Genomic DNA, 16,150 nt, shown 5'->3' with positions numbered 1-16,150 from the left:
ATTAAGTTATGCTGAAGTGCTTACTATGTAGAGCCTTTCACAATTTTGCATATCAGTTATAAATGGAACTTCGTAGTCTTTAATTTAACGGACATTAAAGTAAGATGTACCTGTAATTTCAAATTCTAAAAATTTCAAATTAAAAAATGACAAATGATCAAATTATAAGAAGTCTTTTTATTTTTTAATTTTCCTTAAGTGTCTTTCTTTTCTAGGGTGAGGGATTATAGTCAAAAGAGAAAAGACAAACAACAGTTCTAAAGCCCAAATCACTGTAACATGATGTTAAAATGGGATTCTCTCTATCTCAGTTTCCATGGAAGCATAAACACAATAAAGGCTAAGAACTCTTGAGACAGACAATGGAAAAAAGAAGGAGAGCGGGCAGGGGATTTCATTAGGAGAGATGTCTGTGTGGCTTTCTCCAGAATGAAAACAGAAGATAAGGATGAAAGGGTGTTGTTTCTAAACCCAACTCCAAGGAGGAAGGCTTCCACAGAACACCTCGGAGCATGCACTATGTGTTCTGGTAATTGGAGGACATAAAGGATTATTTCCTGACCCATGCTTGGGAGAGGTCAAGTGACCTGTGGGGTGGCGGGGTGAAAGGCTGCATCTGCAAAATAACCTTTTCTCCTTCTGGAAATAGTTAGTAAGTGACTGAATCCCAGTGACGATGTATGAATTCTGCAGTAGTAACAGCCTGGCCTCGTTTTTGAATAGAGCCCGCCTAAGAGGGAGTTCTGGCATAGCAAAGGACCCCAGCAGTAAGAGAGCTCCTGAGGGATAAGCTACCACAGAAGTAGAGGCATGGCCCACACAATTGGAAGGGTCTGGTGGGGCCAGTCTCTGAAGAATCCACAAAAAATACTCAGGGCAAAGTCTTTCTTAAACATGTGCCATGACTACAGAGCATCTTACAGTATTTCAAGTTACCTGTGCACAGTTGGAAAACACTTTTGTCAACCAGACTGCAGTACTGGTGTAGGGTTCCTTTCTGTCTTTAGTCTTTTCATATGCCACTTGATTCCAAAGTTAAGTAGCTTGGCTCCTTTTTTTCTCACTGAATGGGGTGAGAACTCAGCTCCTCTGACTTCCTCATTTATTTTTAATTTACACATATAAAGGTTCAATCTTTACACTTTAAAGTTCTGTAGATTTTGACATTTGTATAGGACCATGTATACCCTACTGCAGTATCATATAATTTCAATCTCCTAAAAATAAAATTCCTCTTTGCTTCACCTATTCAACATTCAACATACACCCTCCACCTGCTAGCAACCACTGATGTGTTTACTGTCTGAGTAGTTTTGGTCTTCTCAAATGTCATATAAATGGAATCATACAGTATGCAGCCTGTTTAAATTGGCTTCTTTCACTTAGCAATGCATATTTAAGATTAACCCATATCCTCGTGTGGCTTTTTTAATTATTGAGCAATCCTTCCCTGTAGATACATACTGCTGTTTTTGTTGTTGTTGTCGTTTTTCTCATTCACTTATTAAAGGGTATCTTGGTTGTTTCCAATTAGCAGCAAATATGATTTAAGTTACTATAAACTTTCATGTGCAAGATTTTATCTGGCCATGTATTTTCAAATCAGTTGGGCAAATACCTACAAGCATGATTTCTGTGTTAAGACAAAATTTAGCCTTCTAAGAAACCGTCAAACTGCTTTCCAAAGTGGATGTACCATTTTGCATTCCAACCATCAGTGAATGAAAGTTCCTGTTACTCCACATCCTTGTCAGATACTGATATTGTCAGATTTTAAGAATTTACCAATTGCATCGGTCTATACTGGTATCTAATTGTTGTTGTTTTTAAATTTTTTATGTCTTTATTTTATTTTGAGAGACAGAGACAGAAAGCGAGCTGGGGAGGGGCAGAGGGAGACAAAGAATTGAAGCAGGCTCCAGGCTCTGAGCTGTTAGCATAGAAGTGGGACTTGAACTCACAGACTGTGAGATCGTGACCTGAGCCGAAGTCGGACACTTAACAGACTGAGCCACCCAGGTGCCCCTCTAATTGTTGTTTTAATGTGCAATTATTTTCTTTAAATTTTAATGTTTATTTTTGAGAGAGAGAGAGAGAGGGACAGCACCTGTGGGGGATGGGCAGAGAAAGGCTCTGAGATGTCAGCCCAGAGCTTGATTTGGGGCTCAAACCCATGAACCTTGAGACCATGACCTGAGCCAAAGTAAGCCGCTGAACTGACTGAGCCACCCAGGCGCCCCTTTAATGAGCAATTCTTTAATGACAAATGATATTGAGTATCTTTTCCTATGCTTCTTTTCCTTCTATATATCTGCTTTGGTGAGATGTCTTTTCAGACAGTCTGTGCACTTTTGATTAGATTTTTAAATCTTTAAGTTCCTAAAATAATAATTTTTATATTTTGAATACATGTCTGTATTAGGGTTCTCTGGAGAGACAGACCAGTAGTCCATAAGAGACAGACAGATAGATAAAATGATAGGTGATAGCTAGATGATAGGTCGATAGGTAGATAGATCTATTTAAAGGAGATTTACTATGAGGAATTGGCCTTACACAGTTCTGGAGGCTTTGATGTCCCATGATATTCATCAGCAAGCAGGAGACCTAGAGAAGCCTGTAGTATAAGTCAGTTTGCGTCTTGAGGGGACGCAATGGTGTAAACCCCCTTCCACAGGGCAGTGACGATAAAATGAGATGTCCCAGTGTACGCAGTGAGACACGAAGAAGGGATAAATCCTTCCCTCCTCCATCATTTGTTCTGGGCAGGCCCTCCTCAGATTGGACAACGCCACCCTGCGGAGGGCAATCTAGTTTACTGAGTCTACCAGTTGAACTGCTAATATCACCTGGAAACACCCTCACAGACATGCCCAGATATAATGTTTAATCTGGCACTCCACAGGCCAGTTAAACTGACACATAAAATTAACCGTCACAATCTTTTATCAGATATATGTTTTACTTACATCTTCTTTCAGTTTATAGCATGCTTTCTGTTTTTTCACCTTCGTAACTATGTCTTTCATAGAGTAGAAATGTTAATTCTAATATACTCCAGGTTATCATTTTTCTCATGGATATTCTCTTGGTGTTGTTTCTGAGATGACATCACCAAGATCATGTAAAGTTTCCTCGTGTTTCCTTCTAGAAATTTTATAGTTTAGTCTTTCTGATAAATAGTGAGCTAAAACTGTTCTGAAAGGGGTAAGGTCTGTATCTAAGTTGTTTTGTTTTGTTTTGTTTATGCACAGGGCTTGTAATTGTTCCTATATCATTTGTTGAAATGACTCTTCTCCACTGATTTGCCCTGTGCCTTTATAAAAACCATGTGTTGTGGCCATATTTGTGTGGGTCTGTTTCCTGGATCTCTCAGTACTTTGTATTGTTCTGTGTTTCCACTACTTTGTCGATATCACACTGTCTTTATTACTCAACTTTATAGGAATTATTAAAAGAGTAGTGTGGCTTCTCTAACTTTGTTCATGTACTTTGGTATTGCTTTGATTATCCCAAGCATTTTTCCTTACCATGTAATCTTTATAATTACTTCACCAATATTTACACAATAGTTTGCAGCAATTTCAATGGATATTATGTTATATCTATCAATCAAACTGGGGAACACTGACATCTTAAAAATATGGAGTCTTCTAATTCATCAACATGGAATAGCTTTGCATTAATTTACATATTTTAATTTCTTCCATCAGTCTTTTTTCAGCACAGATATTTTACATAATTTATTAGATATGTTCCAAATTATGTCAATATAGGATTTATGCCATTGGCTCCTCTGGTTCACAGACCTTGAGACTCCAACTGACTTATACCACAACTATCAATTGAAGTGGAAGTTATTTTAAATTTTAAACTCCAATTGTTGGGGGACCTGGGTGGCTCAGTTGGTTAAGCATCCAGCTTCAGCTCAGGTCATGATCTCATGGTTCGTGGGTTCAAGCCCTGCCTCGGGCTCTGTGCTGACAGCTAGCTCAGAGCCTGGATCCTGCTTCGGATTCTGTATCGCCCTCTCTCTCTGACCCTCCCCTGCTTGCACTGTCTCTATCTCTCAAAAGTAAATAAAAAAACATAAAAGAAAATTAAAGAAAAAAACCTCCAATTGTATGGAGAATGTAGAAAACAATTGAATTTTGTTTATTATGCTATACACTGTGATCTTGATATATTCATTTACTACCAGTTATTTTATATAGATTCTTTGGCATTTTTTATATAATAACTCATGACATCTGTGAATAAACCCAATTTTATTTCTCCCCTTCCAAGCTCTGTACCTCTTATTTCTTTTACTTATCTATCTTATTGAACTAACTATGTTTTCCAGAATGTGGAACACTTTAATATGAGTGATGAGGTAGGATCTCCTTGTCCATCATTCAAAAGCAGCTACTAGATTAAAAAACATAGTAACTGCCCAAACTATGTTTTTTCAAGTTAAATTGCTCAATGGGTCACTTGATTCCTAATACACAATGCCTTAGCTAAAAACATTAGTAAGATAATTTATATGCTTATTAAGCTGTATTGAATTGGAGAATGTAGGTACCAGGTAAACCACTTCCCTAGGTTTGAAAGGAGAAGAAATAACACATTTATCACACATGCATTTCTGGATTCTGAATTTGGTTCTTTATACAAAATATTTTAATAACCTTATCTAATCACTTTATACTAAATAAAGAAAAAGCAAACCTAAAACAATTATAGATTCTTATAATCTATGGTAGAGCTAAGAGCTAATCCCTAAATTAATACATCATCATTACTCTGAAAGATTTTCCCTTACTTGATTTTCTAGAGTGTCCTGTAACAGCCAGAGACTTTGGAACTGGGTATGGACCTGTCCTGGCTTGGTCATCACAGCAGAGGTAAAGTTATTTTCTTCTGAAGAATCACTTTCCTCATTTTTTTTTATTTTTTATGTTTATTTTACTACTTATTTTTGAGAGAGAAAGACAGCGTGTGAGTGCGGGAGGAGCAGAAAGAGAGGGAGAGACAGAATCTGAAGCAGGCTCCAGGCTCTGAGCTGTCAGCACAGAGCCTGACACAAGGCTTGAACTCATGAAACTTGAGATCATGACCTGAGCTGAAGTCAGATCCCTAACTGACTAAATCACCTAGGTGCTACAACTCTCCTCATCTTTAAATACAACTAATGTTATATACTCAGCCAAATGTTTTAACATGGTTTAGTTGAATTTTATGTTTTAATACTACAGAAAAGCTTAGAAATCCTAGTTTACAAATGTGTATACAAGGTAAAGTGGACACCATGCTGTCATGGATTTACAGGTAGATAAGTAAAATCTCAGTGGTAGTTTTCTCCAAGAAGATGAATTGATACATGACTAAAAATCACTAGAAATAATTCCTGAACAAGAACAGTGAACTTGCTTAACTTGCATCTGTGATTCTTAAGTTAAACTTTTCTTTTGAGTGATATTCAATGACTTTTTGTACATTAAACTGATGTAGTCATTAATTTGTATATATATTTTTTTATATCTGCTATTTAATGACTAGGGTAATACATACTCATGAAGCCTTCTCATATTCTCTCTACTCAGTGAACAAAGGACTACAAAGTAAGATTAATTGTAATGTCAGAAATGCATCACTTTCCTTTACTTTAGTATGATTAAAATCTGTCTCTCCTAAAATTTCTAGATTTTGAAATTTAAATTTGTGTACCCTCTTTAAAAGAATATGTTCAGCTAATACGATAAAACATATATTTCTCAGTAAAAGCTTAAGTCACACACAGATAGTTAATCTCATTCTCAAAGTTTTTCTAGTATATTAGTTGACTGTATGTTCCATTAAGTATGCACTCTGAGGAGTTGAATGCATTCAAATATTAATAGCTTTACTTCATTAGTAAATCTATATTCATACTTACTACAAGATTTCATAAAATCACAGTTTTAGTACAAAGGACAAGAGCAATTGTGTAATAAGGGCATTAAGCTGTCTAGTGAACTGGAATCCTGAAGTTAAATTAATAGGGTAGTATGTTTACATATCAGGAAGAATATGGAAATTAGGTCTAAATAAACAGTAGAAGAATTGCAAATGGATCAACAAACTATTGGTAAATGAATGTTTGTATGTTGTATAATGCAAAACTGTTACTTACTGAGGCATTTAAGTATTATACAACTAATTCATGAATATACATTATGTATATCCTATGCCATTAGAGCTATAAGCATTTAGTGTTAGATTTGTGTGAAATTTAAATATTATCTATGCATTTCAAAAAGTTAAATAGCTAATTAAAATTTGAAATATTTCACTTCATTTCCTGTTTTGTGAGTAGAGAGATAATCTGGTTAGCATCTTTGCCTGAGAGTGAAGATTCTATGCTAAACCACAAATTTGCTTTTGTTAAGGCGATTATAACTCTTAGGTACTACAGTCAATCTAAGTGGAGTGTGTGCCTGCGGTTACAGTTTGTGGTAAAGATCCAAAAGTTGATAAGTTATATAACGGACTGGTGGGTTGCAATCGTACATTTTTAATCACATTCAGACCTTTTTTGGAAGTAGTCTAGGATTTATACTTCTTGGGAAATTGGGAAATTAGCTGTCTTTAAAAAGATTTGGATCATAGACATAATAATTAATTCATCACTACGTTAAAGTTTTTGGTTCATTTTGAGAAAATATCCAGAAATAAATAAATCTGCAAAACCATACTGTGTCTCGGTCATATTCCTAAGTAAATACAATGTTTCATGAAAACAAAAACTGCTGGTTCAGCTCACAACTCACACAATCATACACGTGATCGCCCTCAAAATAACCTGGTATTCTGTATGCCACTGAAGCGCTTGATGCGAACTTCCCATTTCCTAACAGAATATAAAAAGACCTGACTGAAGGGTAAATACTGAATATAGTTTTAAAATGTTTATTGCTTTAGTAATGACATTCCTAAGTGACAGTGGATTTTTCCCCCTGAGAATGCGTTGTGTAAATGTCAACACAATGAAGAAGAAACATAACGTTTCAGCATTATTACAAAAACAGCATTCACCTGTGGACTTGATCTCTAACTTATCTCAGAAACCCCAGGGATCTGAGGGTGACACTTGAGGACCACTGGTATAAAGAAAAGATTCTTTTTTTTTTTTTAACAAGAAGATTAAATCATGGTGCCATCTTGTAACATGTCTCCCTGCCTCTGGATTTTGGCATCTGTTCACTCGTCTCCACTATCTCTGGTTGCCACTGGGGCTCTACAGATTAGCTCACAATCTCCTTTGGCTTCAGATACAGATTAGCTCACAATCTCCTTTGGCCTCAGAATGAAAATACAAATCCCTTCACTTCCTCGATGATGTCTACCTCTTTTAGGCTAACTGAATTACACTCCCTTAAAGCACAATGCTTCTTTTCCCTTCCAGGTCTCTTCCGTTGTCCCTTTTGATTGGACAATTTTAGTTCTCCATTTCCAGTTGTTGAATCACTAATATCCATCCAGAAAAACTCCAGTAGTTCCAAAATCTGGTTTGATTTTCTATATTATGTACTTTCATCGCCTTCTGTACTTTTTCCAAAATGGAACCAAACTCATGGGAAGTGTGGTCATTACAACTTTACTTCTACCTTAACTGCAGGATCATAAATTCCTTGCGGACAGGGATAAAATGTGTTTTATACAAGTTTCATATTTTTTCAAAGAAAAAATGTTGAAAGGTAAACAAACTATCTTGCTAACAGAAATCACATCTATAGCCTAAGTTGGCTGCATTTTAATGCTTAAAAAATACTCTTTCCCAAAAAGATGAGGTGAGAACAAAAAAAGAGGAGAGATCATATCACCAAATATCTACATATACTTATATATTCCCCACCAAGTTTCTTCTACTATATTGTGACAAATGTGGAATTTGAGGGACATTTGGTCCCAAGATTTTGTGAAGTTTTAAATTTTGATTAGAACAAAATAAATCTGACAGGATGGCCCTTGATGTTGTTAGCATCACTGACACATCTCAAACAACAAAACTGCATGAGGTCAGAAGTGTATCCAAATCCATGTGATTATATTTGTTTCATATTCAATTACCAGTTTATTTTCAAATTCATATCAAAAGATCTAGCAATAATATTTCACTTAAAAATTAGTCATCTATTAATAACTGATTGCTACTTTTTGAATACTTGTAATAAAGAAAGTATTAGGCTACTCATTAGTAAGGTTAGCTCTAAATTAAAAAAAAATTTTTTATGTTATTTATTTTTGAGAGACAGAGAGAGACAGCATGAGCAGAGGAGGGGCAGAGAGACGGAGATACAGAATCCGAAACAGGCTCCAGGCTCTGGGCTAGCTGTCAGCACAGAGCCTGATGCGGGGCTCAAACCCACAAACCATGAGATCATGACCTGAGCCGAAGCCAGACGCTTATCTGACTCAGCCACCCAGGTGCCCCTGATAAGGTTAGCTCTAAGTTGCAATGACATTATTTAAGATCATGCTATATCCCTGGTTACTGTTAACATAAAACCTTTGTAAGAATATTCTTTAGGTTTGGTGCTCTTTTTCCTCTCTTTTTTTTCATCTCACATTAGAACAAAAATGGAGACTCAATTTCATGTCTGTGGGAATGAGTTAACTGTATTTTTGACTGTCTCATTTTGAGCATTTAACTGTCATAGGGCAGCACATGGGCCATTTCATCCATTTTAAAATAATACACTGTCTCTTTGGAGGTAGCGCTGTCATTTGTTTTCATTTTACTGAGGCGTCTCTCTTTAGATTGAAATATTTATTAAAGGGAAAAGTCCAACTCCCTGAGACATGTAACCAACGGAGGAGATTTCTTAATTCACATTTTATCTGAAATACATTCTCCTACCTATTTCAGTGTGGTAGGTTATAAGCTGCATTTTAAAACACAGTGTCTTGATCAAACTATTGAGCCTTGAGAGAAATAGGTTCTTGTTTAAGTTAAAAATTTATTATTCACTGTTCATCTTCCTATACATTATGCATTCTATTCATTGTTCATGCTCACTGTGCTTCTTTAAAAAATAATCCATAACAAAAGTATTCTAAACTAGTATATAAATTTGCTTCTGCCTCTTCAGGACAAAGCTATGTGAAGGTGATATGAAATGAGTATCATTAAGAAACACTTAATTTTAATAAAGGAACATTCTTTCTAAGGTTTGGATCATATCACTTCAAAATATAGCCACTGGCTATACACGTGTTAGGATTAGACTAGAAGACAACTATTGTCTTAATGTAACCATATAAATCTTTTGTTCATTAATACTTTGGGATGGGGAAGGGAATTGTGGAAATGACATGGGTAAACTGGAAGAAATACAAATATATGATGCTTTCAAAAGTACAGAGCAAAAACATCATTAATTTTCAATAAGAAATGTTATTAGTAATGACAAAGCAGTTATGTAAGGGCAATTGGACTATCTTCCTGAGGTATACAAAGGAATTCTACAACGGAAAGAATCCTGCTGTGTCAAGAATGACCCTGGAGGGGCGCCTGGGTGGCTCAGTCAGTTAAGCATCTGGATTCGGCTCAGGTCATGATCTCACGGTTCGTGGGTTCCAGTCCCGCGTCGGGCTCTGTGCTGACAGCTAGCCCAGAGCCTGGAGCCTGTCTTCAGATTCTGTGTCTCCCTCTCTCTCTGACCCTCTCCTGCTTCGCACTGTCTCTCTCTGTCTCTCAAAAATAAATAAAAAACATTAAAAAAAAAAAAAGAATGACCCTGGATGTGGAGGGTGGGAGAGTGTGGGTAGTGGCAGAGGTGGGGGGGCGGGTCTCAGGTCTCAGTTGGCTGAGCATTTGACTCTTAATTTCAGAGGCTCAGGTCATGACCTCAGGGTTCGTGAGGTAGGGCCCCACATCACAGGCTAATAGCATAAAGCCTGCTTGGGTGTCCCTCTTTCTCACTCTCCCTGACTCTCTCAAAAATCAATCAATCAATAAAATGAATGACCCCGAGAAAAAGATACACAATTAAAGCAATGAAAATAGTCTAATGCAAAGAAAAGTCTAAGTGTTTCTCCTTTAATTTTAGAGAAATGAAAATATATGCATCAGTTGTTATTTAGGAATCACATTTGATCTGACATGAGTATTATTAATATAATTTCCAACTGGAGCTGTACTAGATAATATAATAACTTCTTAACAAGGGATTTATTTGCTTAATTTTTAAAAAAAATTAATTACTTTGGTTAGATTGGCTCTTAGTGCTACATTATCCTTAATGTTTTAACTTTTAAACACAAAGTTTAAAAGTGTCATCATCACTTATAAGAAAAATAAACTTCAAGCATCAGATTTATTAGAATTTAGAGCTAGATTATTAATAAGATATTCAAAAAACTTTTCATAGTAGATAATGTAACATATATTTTCAATTGCAAAAGGAACATACTAATTCATACTAATTTAACTGAGAGAATTCATACTAGTTTAACTATTTGAGAGAATTTTTGAAAAATATTTAATAATTCCATATGATCAGAGGATACATGAATGACTGATCAGACACACAATATGTAATATTTGACCATAGAGTGAACAAGTCACATAGAAACAGTTTGAATCACTTGGCTCCCTGGTAAGAATAACAACTTCTATCTGTTTTATTAATAAAAAATAGGTAACATATCTAAAAGAAATTTAGAGAAGTTCTCTACATGGGGATATGATTTATAGCTTTGATTAAAACCACATCAAATATTATTTTATAATTACCTCTAATTAGAATATTTAATTGTATGTAGTGTTACCTCAGACTTAAAAATGATCCTGCACTGCCAGTGACAAACAATTTTGCAGTTTGATTTTAGGGGCATTATCTAAATGTTGCTTTACTTTTCATATTTCTGTCTACCAGCAAATTCCTAGAAAGTGTCTAAAGAACACGTGTCTTTTTTTGTTTTTGCCTATTTTAATTTTATGTTATGAATATCACCAATGTGTAATTATTTTATCTATTTTTAAAATGTTTTATAGTCTACTGATGAAAAAGACCCTTTCATATAATTTATATTTTTTCTTTCTACTGCCTTTTTCAGGTTTCTTTTAATAATATATTTTGATACATAAATTTTAAAATTTCATATAGTTCACTATCTGCATCTATTTCATTACGGATTCTAAGATTTATTGGGCATATAGTTAATGAGCTGAATTTGTTTCCCCTCCTTTTTTGAGAATTACCAGTAGGAGTGATTAATATAATATGGCTTATTCAAAGAGCAAAAACACTGATTAGATCCATGACATATATAATATTTCCATTCAATGCTTTGTGTCCAACAACAAAAACTCACTTTGAAATCTATATGTTTTCACTCATAAGTGGAACAGGAGAAACTTAACAGAGGACCATGGGCGAGGGGGAGGGGAAATATAGGGAGAGGGAGGGAGGCAAATCATGAGAGACTCTTCAATACCGAGAACAAACTAAGGACTGATGAGGGAGAGGGAGGGGGAGGCGGGGCATGAAGGAAGGCGCTTGTTGGGATGAGCACTGGGTGTTATATGGAAACCAACTTGACAATAAAGTATAAAAGAAAAAAAATAAAACATACATTAGTAATATAAAGAAAATAAAATCTAAGTATTTTATATTTAAAAATATTTTATTTAGGGGTGTGTGGGTGGCTCAGTCTGTTGAGCATCCGACTTCAGCTCAGGTCATCATCTCACAGTTTGTGGGTTCGAGTCCCATGTCAGACTCTGTACTGACAGCTAGCTCAGAGCCTTGAATCTGCTTCTGATTCTGTGTGTCCCTCTCTCTGCCCCTCACCTGCTCATGATCTGTCTCTCTCTGTCTCTCAAAAGTAAAGAAATTCTACTTACCTAACATATAGTGTAATATTGGTTTCAGGAGTAGAACTTAGTGATTCATCACTTACATATAACTGCCAGTGCTCAATACAAGTGCCCTCCTTAATATCCATCACCCATTTTAGCCCATCTCCCCCACCTCCCCTCCATCAATCCTCAGGCTCTTCTCTATATTTTAGAGTCCCTTATGGTTTGCTTCCTTTTCTTTTGTTCTTTCCCTGACCATATGCTCATCTGTTTTTGTTTCCTAAATTCCACATATGAGTGAAATCATATGGTATTTGTCTTTCTCTGACTGACTGATTTTGCTTAGCATACTACACTCTAGCTCCATCCACTTCATTGCAAATGGCAAGATTCCATTCGTTTTGATGGCTAAGCAATATTCCATCACAACACACACACACACACACACACACACACACACACACACACACACAAAACCTCTTTCTCCATCATTAGTCAATGGATATTTGAGCTCTTTTCATAATTTAATTATTTGTTGACAATGCTTCTATAAACAATGAAGTACATATGCCCCTTCAAATCAGTATTTTTGTATCTTTTGGGCAAATACCTGGTTGTGAAATTGTTGGGTCTTGGGTGGTTGTATTTTTAACTTTTTGAGGAACCTCCATACTGTTTTCCACAGTGTCTGTACCAGTTGGCATTCCCACCAACAGTGTAAGAGGGTTCCCCTTTGTTGCATCCTCGCCAACATCTGTTTTTTCTGTGCTGTTAATTATAGCCATTCTGACAGGTGTGACAATTTCTCATCACCGTTTTGATTTGTATTTTTCTGATGATGAGTGATGTTGAGTCTCTTTTCATATTGGCAACCTGGATGTTTTCTATAGAAAAATGTCTATTCATGTCTTCTGACCATTTCTTAACTGGATTATTTGTTTTTTGAGCATTGATTTTTCATAAGTTCTTTATAGATTTTGGATACTAATCTTTATCAGATATTTAATGTGCAGCTATCTTCTCCCATTGCTTTTAGTTTTGTTGATTGTTTACTCAGCTGTTGATTGTTTACTTAGCTTTTTATCTCGATCTAATCTCAAGCTGAATTTTGCTTTTGTTTCCCTTGTCTTTGGAGACATGCCTAGTAAGAAGTTGCTATGGCCAAGGTCAAAGAAGTTGATGCCTGTGTTCTCCTCTAGGATTTTTATGGTTTCTTGTCCCATATTTAGGTATTTCATCCATTTTGAATTTATTTTTTGTGTAGGATAATAAGAAAGTGGTCCAGATTCATTCTTCTGCATGTTGCTGTCAGTTTTCCCTAACATCATTTGTTAAAGAAACTGTCATTTTTTCATTGGATATCCTTTCCTGATTTGTCAAAGATTAGTTGGCCATATATATGGGTCTAATTCTGGGTTTTCTATCTTGTTCCATTGATCTATGTGTCTGATTTTGTGCCTGTACCATACTGTCCTGATGAGTACAGCTTTGTAATACATCTCAAAGTCTGGAATTGTGATGCCTCCAGCTTTGTTTTTCTTTTTCAAGATTGCTTTGGATATTTGGGGTCTTTGTGGTTCCATACAAATTTTAGAATTGTTTGTTCTAGCTCTGTGAAAAATGCTGGTTGCATTTTTGGTGTAGATTGCTTTGGGTAGTTAAGACATTTTAACAATATTTGTTCTTCCAATCCATGAGCATGGAAAGTTTTTCCATTTCTTTGTGTCATTTTCAATTTTATGCAGAAATATTCTTAGTTTTCAGAGTATAGAGTACAGAAAGGGGAACCCTCTTAGGTCAGGCTTATTCTTCGATATTTTATATTTTTTGGTGTAATTGTAAATGAGATCAATTCTTCGATTTCTCTTTCTGCTGCTTCGTTATTGTTGTATAGAAATGGAACTGATTCCTGTGCATTGATTTTATATCCTGCAACTTTGCTAAATTTGTGTACAGTTCTGGCAGTTTTTGGGTGGAGTCTTTCATGTTTTCTACAGAGTGTCGCCATCTACAAATAGTAAAAATTGACCTTTTCCTTGCTGCTTTGGATGCCTTTTCTTTCTTTTTGTTGTCTGGTTGCTGGGGCTGGGACTTCCAGCACAATGTTAAATAACAATGATGAGAGTGGACATCTTTGTCTTGTTCCTGAGCATAGAAGAAAAGTTCTCAGTTTTTTTTCCCATTGAGGATGATATCAGCTGTGGGTCTTTTGTATATGGCCTTTATGATGTTGAGTATCCTCGTTGTATCCCTACTTTTTTGAGGATTTTTATCAAGAATGGATGCTGTACTTTGTCAAAAATATATACAGTAATCTACACCAAGTATTTACAGCCACAAACAGAATTTTCCCTAATTTCCAGTAAGTTTATTTAAAAGTGGGTTTTGGGGTGCCTGGGTGGTGTAGTTGGTTCAGGTCAGGATCTCACAGTTGGAGTGTGGGCCCTGCATCAGGCTCTGTGCTGAGAGCTTAAAGCCTGGAGCCTGTTTTGGATTCTGTATCTTCCTCTGTATGTCCCTCTCCTGCTCACACTCTCTTTCTCTATCTCTCAAAAAATAGATAAATGTTAAAAAAATAAAATAATAAAACAAAATTATAAAGTGAGTTTCAGGACTTGGATAATTTAATAGCTGTGTGTTAGCCAGTTTGACAATAAATACATTTTAAAAATAAAAAATGATAAAATAAAGTAAATTCAAAGATTTAAAACAAACAAAAATAAACAAAGCAAACAAGCAAAAAAAAAAAAAGCTGCTCTGATTCCAGTTTGTTTTTGAATATTTTGGGGAGAGGAGGTATAGGTAAGATTTTACTTATACCATCTTTCCCAGTGTAAGATTTAAAAAAAAATTTCAAGTTTTATTAACATTTTAATGTTTTATTTTAATGAATGTTTTTAATTCACTAGGAATCAATTTGGCATATGATGTGAAATGTGGATTTATGTTTGCTTTTCTTCAAGTAGAAAGTTATACATGCCAATTTCATTTGCAAACTAAAGCTTCTCTTATTCAGAGACTTGAAAATCTAACTTGTTATATCATAAGTTCCTGAGTATATCTCATTTTCTTTCTGGATGGTAAATTTGGTCTTTTCATGCAAGTCTGTATTTGTTTGGCAACCTTTTACTCTTTGGCTGTAATTACACAATATGAGATTTGAAAAAACTCTAAGACAAAACTCTCCTTTCTCAATTAATCTTTTCATTTATAAAATCATATTTTTCCTTAATAGGATAACAATTTCTTTCTAAAAAATATTTTACCTCACTGATAATGAATTTCTTTCTTGACATATAGCATGTATGAATTTTAGACTATCTTACATGGTTACATAATTACTATGACAAGCATCAGTAAAATAATAAAAACAATAGATCCACCAGAAATATAGATCTATTCAGAAAATTAACTCTAAGCAGAAAACCAGTCTGCTATTTTCACTGGTGACAGTTTAATAGATTAATATTGATTTCTACCCAGTAAGTTTGACTCAAGATTAAAATCAATAGGATTAAGGGGACAACCACAATAATCAGAAACACTAATAATAGACAAATATATATTCACCAGTTTTCCCATGCTGCGGTTTATTTAAAGAGTAAATATAGGTAAGTGTGGAGTTTAAGATGTGAAGACAAAACTCTCTCAATAATATTGCGATGACAAGTATACAAGAACATTTCTCTTAAGAAACTGAATGAACTTGTCATGAAATAATATAGAAAGGGGCACCTGGGTGGCTCAGGTGTTTAAGCGTCCGGCTCTTGATTTTGGCTCATGACCTCACAGAGCATCTGGCTCTATGAGCCTGACTGGGCTTCTCTCTCCTTCCCTCTCCCACTCTCTCAAAAATAACTAAACTTAAAAACCAAGAATATCAGAAAGAAAAATCTCATTTTAAATAATTCTCCTAATGAAATGTTTGCAAATATGTATGACATCTTTTTGAAAGTACAAAGACCAATGTAGGAAAGAGATAAGAAATCTTTGTAACACAGTAAATATTTCAGATATGAAATATAAAAATGCAGGATTTTTCAATGAAACTAACACCTTGAGATACTTCTAAAATTTGGAACCAATTTGCATTCATGGGTAAAATAAAATGAATCTATTATGGATTGTAATTGTTATCTGCAAAGTAATATAACACGGTTATAAATGATCATGGCAACAAATAAATGTAATCTATGTGATGAATTCAAATATAAAAACAAAGAATATAGTCAGAAGTAATGCATTCTTTGACTCAGTGCATTTATCTCAATGTGTAATTATGCATTCATTGCTAAAACCCTTTGACTGATGTATGATCAC

General features: G+C 35.1%; 1 long non-coding RNA gene across 1 annotated transcript in view; it reads left to right on the top strand.

Annotated features, from left to right (window-relative positions):
• Positions 1-393: 393 nt before the first annotated feature.
• The window catches only part of LOC115290487, a 68,417-nt gene continuing 52,660 nt past the window's right edge, over positions 394-16,150 (top strand). The window contains exons 1-2 of the long non-coding RNA XR_003908141.1: positions 394-529; positions 4,820-4,889. This is a non-coding gene — a long non-coding RNA (uncharacterized LOC115290487). The remainder of the gene's footprint in view (positions 530-4,819; positions 4,890-16,150) is intronic.

Source organism: Suricata suricatta, chromosome 4 (genome assembly GCF_006229205.1).
Source record: "Suricata suricatta isolate VVHF042 chromosome 4, meerkat_22Aug2017_6uvM2_HiC, whole genome shotgun sequence".
Lineage (NCBI taxonomy): Eukaryota > Metazoa > Chordata > Mammalia > Carnivora > Herpestidae > Suricata > Suricata suricatta.
This window is presented reverse-complemented; position numbering and strand designations above follow the sequence as displayed.